The sequence below is a fragment of the Haliotis rufescens genome, unplaced genomic scaffold (assembly GCF_023055435.1).
Source record: "Haliotis rufescens isolate VD_foot unplaced genomic scaffold, xgHalRufe1.0.p SCAF_40, whole genome shotgun sequence".
Classification (NCBI taxonomy): domain Eukaryota; kingdom Metazoa; phylum Mollusca; class Gastropoda; order Lepetellida; family Haliotidae; genus Haliotis; species Haliotis rufescens.
In genome coordinates, this window is record NW_025964113.1 from 3,449,515 (window position 1) to 3,457,180 (window position 7,666).

The following is a 7,666-nucleotide window of genomic DNA, read 5'->3' on the forward strand; positions in this document are numbered from 1 at the left end:
GCCGCCTTCTGACTTTGAATGGATCTAGGGGACATTACTCTTTCTGACATATGGGAAAGGACAGCATTACCCTTATGAAGGGGGTAGTGTCGTTACCAGGGTTTCCCAAGCCTCGAGAATCAGTGAGTTATATTGTCTCCCAATCAATGTGTCAGTCCGTGTTTGTTGACTACATCCGCAATCCTCTGTAATCTTTATCACAGCTTTATCACAGCGGTCTGCTAAAATCGAGTGTGGACCAGTCACACCAGTGGATGAAAGTATGAGCAACGCCTAATACAGTTGGGGTACGATAACACACATTCCTACGGAAGCCTTTAAGGGCCATTTGTTTTTTATATTTTTTTCCGATATTATCTTGAAATTAAGTTAGTTTCTTGAAATTTCAACAAAGTATCTAGAAATTTCAACTTCTGTATCTTGAAATTTCAACTTAGTATCTTGAAATTTCAAGATAGTATCGAAAGAAAAAAAGACTGGTTATTTTTTTCACAGATTTTATTCCTCGGATTTTTTCAGCACTATTCCGTAGCTTTTGGGTTGGAATAAATGGATAACGAGTCGGCGGATATGCGTCAATTTTGGATTTCATCTAACTTTTATCTGACACACCGTGATGTAAAATGAAATATTGTTCAAGCGGCGATAAACCCAATTCGCTCTCTGTGTCTCACTGAAATCGCTTCTCATCTCGTTAATGCTAATAGTTCAGCACAATCGATGAACTTTAAATATGTTATAACGCTCTTTTAAATGAATTATTCCCCTGAGACTGTTAAATCATGTGTTAAAGGGCGAGCAGGATTCTTCTTGCTACTCCAGAAGGACTAAAGACAGGAAACGATACAGCGCTATGTGTATATTAAACGTTACTGTGTACATCCAGACATCCCGACGTATGTAAAGAACGCACACATGACTAATCTCCCTGCACCAAGGTATTGACGCGACAAATTATAAATCTGAGTTGATATATTATCCATTGTTTTATTAAGTAGGAAAACGTCATCCTATTATTGTGGTGACAATTTGTGAAGTCTGGAAAACGGGAAGATATTTTATTTCAGCGGTATGACGTAATATTCTTCTGACAGAATCAGCTTTGAAAGTTATAACGCTCCAATATCTCCGCCATGTAACTTGAACGAGTGACGTAGAGTCAACCATTATGACATCGTCGTGGTCGTAAATATGGAAGCCCATTAGGACCACTAGATCATTATCTTTCATATTGTCAAGATGCTTTCACGTACGCGCTCGGGACTTCTTTTGTTTTTAACAAGACGGCGACCTGCCCATCAGGTTGCTGGACTCTGTAGCAAGCATCCTCGATTATCGAGTGAGTTACATGTTTATCTCCATACTATTATGATAAACGCCATATTCCCGTATGTCATAATAAGATATCATAACATACGGGAATATGGCCAGACCGCCTCTGTGGTCTAGTGGTAGAGCGTCTGCCCGGAGAGCGGAAGGTCGGGGCTTCGATAACTGGCCGTGTCATACCAAAAGACGTTAAAAGATGGTATTTGTTGTTACCCTGCCTAGCGCTTGGCATTAAGGGGCATGCACGTCGCTATATAAGTGCAATAATCTTGAACGTGACGTTAAACCCCATTTCACCTCGAGTCTGATTCGAATGACATGACTCTGAAACAAGCCACCTAATCAATTTACAGAGACATTATGTAAGAAGTTATGGAATGTAGGTAATGAGTCCAAAATATCTATCACAATATGTCTATGTTATACACTATGATTGGGGATTACAACCAGGAACCCCGAGTATATTACTCCGTGGTGGATATATACTATGCATATAATAATTTTTTACGGGGCCGTTTTGCCAATGTTGAACGAGGCGGACAAGTTGAGCCGCTTGTTTATTTCTGAACTGTTGGCCGAAGACCCGTAGTACGAGTACGATGATTATAGTTTACCTGTTGACAGTACATGGTGTATAAACGTAGCCAAATTCTGTAGAAGCGAGTCTTTCATAAAACATTATATCATAATAACCACATCGAAATTGCGATAATGCTATTCTTAATTTTCTTATACGTACAGTGGTCAAATACTTTTCACATAAAAACGTTGGCTATACAGTGAATACGAATACATTGGAAATTTTCCAACTTGAATAAACTGCGCTGAACAGTTATGAGAACCTTCTTAGTTTTCAGAGTCAGGTTGTTTATGATGCTTGCCAAGTGAGACTCCTAGAAAATATCATACCAAGATATGATGATGAAACTTTGATTGGGGGCAAATTTGTAAAACTACTTTTCTGTTCTAAAAGGTTGGCCTTCATTTAAATAATTCTTGTGTTGTTTTAAATCTAGTTGAAGAGATCATGTTTTGCAATAATTCTCTAAAATATAGATTTGCTTTTGGAGTCCAGTTACAGTATAAAAAGGACAACATCATCAGCCTTTAAGATTACGGCAAAGCTCCAGTAAGTATGGGAATAACTGAATACCATTTGTACAAGAGGACGTTATTTCATTTACCAATTCAAAAAATGAAAACCAAAACGGACTTGCTGTACTGAGGGACATTGAAACACTACTGTATTTACATTTTCGGTTTACGCACGCAGGCTTTCATATTTTGGCCCATAGATCACAACACTTTATCCATTTCTGTACCAAGGCTATTCTTTCTGAATAAATACTCTGTTGACAGAATCGAAGGCTTTTGAAAAATCAATAAGACAGGCATAAAATTCCCCCCACCCATATTTCTTTCATAGGTATTTGCAAATAAGTGCCTGCAAGGTAAAAAGTTTCCTCTTTTGAAGCCAGCTTGTTCTACTCTAATATTGTCACAGCAATCAGCCCAAAATACAAGTCTATTATTTAAGATATTAGTATACAATTTTCAAAAAAACACTAAGAAGAGATGTAGCACGGGTTTTTATCAGGTAGGGTTTTATCTCCAGGTTTTTTAGAAAATGGGATAATGACCAAGACATTGTAAACTCCCCTTTATCATATAGAGAATTTAATAACATTTCCAGAAATGGTAAAAGAAAACTGCCTGATTATTTAAATATTTCGCCAATTACGTAATCTTCCCTTATCCGCCTGATGAGCCCTTAGTTTGATCCTACTAGCATGTACTCCATTCTTCATCAATTTATTGGCAGAAGCTGACCAGTCAAATCATCGAAAGTTGAATTGTTAATGTGTTCATTTCGGCTTCCAGCAAACAGGTGTTTAAAATAGCTAAATCAAGTTTCAGGAGATATTTCAATTAATCGGTGAAAGACCACCAGTTAGGCTTTTTATTTTTTGCCAGAACGTTTTAGGATTTCCCATTACGTCATTCAGTTCATGTAATTGCTTATCACCATGACTGCGTTTTGCCGGCTTAGAAGCTATATTATTATATCATACATTTATACACCGCGGGTATCCAGGTACTAGTACATGTTCAAACGTGGTTTTATTTGTTCCCCGACCATTGGATGTTTGCATTCCAGTTATTAATCTCAACTCCCAGGGGAGTATACAACCCAATTAACCTACGGGCGCTAGGTGGCTTTTACATCCACCTTACATATCGGGTACCCTGCTGGATGAACAGAGGCACATTTGAACTAAGTCACTTGCCCAGTGTGACACCACACGTTTTGACAGTTGTGTTCCGGGAATATGTACCTATTCGTGATTCCACCGTCTTGTCGTCTACCATCGGACCAGTGGGTTCTTTTGAGTGTACAGGGTTTATGTACTGTACACTAGGGATAGTGACAACACTGTAGAGACTTGTAAACATTGTCGGTCCCAAGGCGGTCACCAGAGGGATGTCTGGCGCTTTTGATCGCTTGCATACATTTCTACTTGTTACATAAGCGACTAGAGACGCGTCATCTTTACGTTCACCAAACAAGTTCCAGAAATGACAAACGCTGCTGTTATAAAGATTGTCAAGCCAACTATGTACCTGACAGCGTAATGTAACAGCACGCTTCATACATTCAGCAGTGTTCGAAATAAACATCGGCCCCTAGGCCCGAGGCCGACAAATTTGTTCTCGGGCTGATAGTTTTAAATTTCAGCAGGCACTTACGGCCTGCAGTTTTTGTTGTTGTTGAGCAATTAATTATTTAGCATTATTATAAGTAATCTGATAAACATACTTTCATATTCATAAACAGTAGGATTAGAACTTTCAAATGACATGTAGTCACAAAGATTTTTACAAGCTGATGATTTCCCAATAAATGTGGGCTTCATGTATCACCACCCAGTCTCTGGGAACTCGGCTTGGTAGCAGTAAAAACTTCTGGTTGACTGGTTGCGTTTTGTAATTAATGGTGCAAGAGCACGTCTCAGAATCAGAATCAGTTTATTCTCAAAAACCAGAAAAGGCGGTACAACAGCATATTACAACAAATAATTATGTATATGTACAAATAGCAGACAAGATGGCAGTTATAACAACATGTGGTTACCTAGCTTTCTTAATACTAAAGGACATTTTTACATAAATCTCGATAAATTCTTTAGATCCTGTGTGTTTGTTGTTGATAAAAATGTTTTACAAATTTTATAATATTTGGCCATTCAGTATAATATGGTGATAGTAATGTTTGCCTCTCTCTTTAAAAAAAGACATCTGAATAAGTAGTGAAATTCATCAGCAATAGATGGAGAATTACATAATTTACAGGTTCTATTTTCCTTTGGAATATTTTTCCATCGGCCAGTCTAAAAACTTCTGGTTGACTGGTTGCGTTTTGTAATTTATGTTGCAAGAGCACGTCTCCCTGCATCAGCTAAAATGTTTGGGACTACAGTTTTTCCACTGGGCCTACGGTTTTCCCACTGGGACTACAGTTTTTCCACTGGGACTACAGTTTTTTTTCCACTGGGACTAGTTTTTTAAAATGTGCTGGCCCTTAAGGCTCTCAGTTTATTCTGCTGAGTTTCAGACACTGCTCAGTAGTATGTCAGTAAACATGTTAACTAATTGTTCAACATCAAATGTGGAAATATGCACCCCGTGACTTTTATAAATCTGTCGGTCTACCATCTCGGGGACATGAGAAGCCCAGTACCCCATCAGGGTAAATTACACCCACTTCAAATTTTAACTCTATCTGCCTGGTCTGGTTTGGTTTCCTTGTATTTTCAATGTTCAGTAAACCAGGAGGTTTTGAAATCCATAAATCATGTTCCTTTTGAGACTGTAAGTAACTTGCGAGTGTTATTTATAGTGTTTCTCGCTGTCATTTTCAATTTAGAATATTCAAATATATCAAAGCTAGTCTACCAGTAGAAGTTCCTTTAAAGTAACTGTAATTGATGTACTGATGTACGTAACACACTTGGTAAGGGCGGTTTCATGTGGCTATTAGTAATGCTGGAGTGCTCAAAGCAACTTAACGTGCCTCACACATTGTTCCGTATGAGTAATGGCAACACACGTCTGCACTGTGACGGAAGGAGGGCCTACCGGTATCTTGACTGTCGCCAGTGATGATCGGGTTGGAATAGCCTAGGTCTTCAGCTAGCCATGCCTGTCTTAAGAGGTGACATGCTTGTCGTAAGAGGAGACTGACGGGATCGGGGTGGTCAGGCTCACTGACTTGGTTGATGATGTCATCGTATCAAAAATGCGCAGATCGATGCTCAAGATGTCAACCACTGGATTGTATGGTCCAGACTCGATTATCTACAGAATGCTGACATATAGCTGGAATATTGCTGAGTGCAGTGTTAAACAACAAACAAGTGAAAGTCCCTGAATGGCAAATGGCCAATGATCAGAGGTAGTCCTTTTAGTTTTTACCTACCGGGTATAATTATTTAAAGCAAGACTGTTTAGAAGAAAATAAAACAACTACTCAAGGTAAGCCTTCCAAATGAAAATGCAATGCAACATTGGTGCCTACAACCTTGCCAGATCACTAAGATCACAAGAGAAAAACATTCTGATTGTAGCAAAGTCATAAACTGTCCAATATGGTGAGCGTTGAGTGAGTGAGTGAGTGAGTGAGTGAGTGAGTATGGTTTTACGCCGCTTTTAGCAACACTCCAGCAATATCACGGCGGGGGACACCAGAAATGGGCTTCACACATTGTACCCATGTCGGGAATCAAACCCGGGTCTTCGGCGTGACGAGCGAACGCTTTAACCACTAGGCTACCCGACTGCCCTGGTGAGCGTTGAGGACAATGTCATATGTAGATATTTCCAAAAGATACCTAGTACAATATTTCAAAATAAATCATCTCATCGAAAGTGTCAAGTTTTCATGTATCTAGTTTCTAGTATGTCATGTTTTAAGTCTGTTTATTTCAATAATTCATTATGAATACTCACTTTCATAAGACAGTTGACTTGATGGGGAGTTTGTATTACCAGAGTATTTGACTTCTGACAGATCAATTTGATAACAATTTTTCTTTGTCAATAGGCCAATATGCTATGATGCAAAGTTAGAACAAAATTGTTGTTTTAGTTAATCTCTTAAAAAGAAAACATATAAAAAAAAGCGTTTTAATATCTATCTGTTTCTACTTTGCAAACAGTGGGTGAGGCTCATGTCTCTTCAACATTTGTATATTCATCCCATTACTCAAGAATGGATACAATTTGTACAACTCTTTACAACCATATTTATTTCTCCAATTTGGATGATACAATCAGTATCATTTTCAAATGTTATGTATGCATGTTTTATTATTATCAGGCAATGTGTTTGACCTGATATTAAGCTTTTAAGATAATACACGATTGTTGGGTAGACAGTAGTAAACACTAACATTTCTCTCCAAACTTATTTCACGAAACTTAATTATTTGAAATGAATCATTCCCATTGAAGACAAGCAGTAAGCTGGTATTGCTAGCACTGTTTGTTGTTTGTTTGTTGTTTAATGCCGCACTCAGCAATATTTCAGCTTAATGACAGTGGTCTGTAAATAGTAGAGTCTGGACAAGACAATCCAGTGATTGACATCATGAGCATCAATCTACGCAATCGGGATACGATGACATGCATCAACCAAGTCAGTGAGCCTGACCACCTGATCCTGTTAGTCGCCTCTCACAACAATCAAGCATAGTCTCTTACAGCAAGCATGGGTTGCTGAAGATATATTCTCAACCCTGATCTTCATGGGTCTGTCGGGACGTAATAAGCAGAGTAGATACATATTCACGACAGAATTTCTGCAAAAGGTCATGAAAAGAGCATAAGTACAAGCATGCAACAAGAGAATGTGGGATTTATTTAGGGGAAAATTATCAGATTGTGTTGTCCAATGCTGGGACATATTTACTGTTTCCTGAGCCGTCTTGATTGAATATTGTTTTCAGACTGTCACAAACAGTCCAGCATATGGCAGTCTGTAAATAATCCTGTCTTCAACCAGCAGTTGATAGCAGAAGCAACAATAGACAACACCAGTGTGTGTGTGTGTGTGTGTGTGTGTGTTTGTTCTTAACGCTGCACTCATTAATATTCCACGAGTTGCTAGGGACTGATCCTAACCCTGACTCCCCCAAAATTTGAACATTTCACACTCATTTATAACATAAATATAGATTTCAATAAAACTGATATTGTTCTTCTACTGAACAAACACAGTATTTTGATAAGGGGAACAGAATTCCACGTTAAGGACAGGAAAGTGAAATACAGTTGCTAA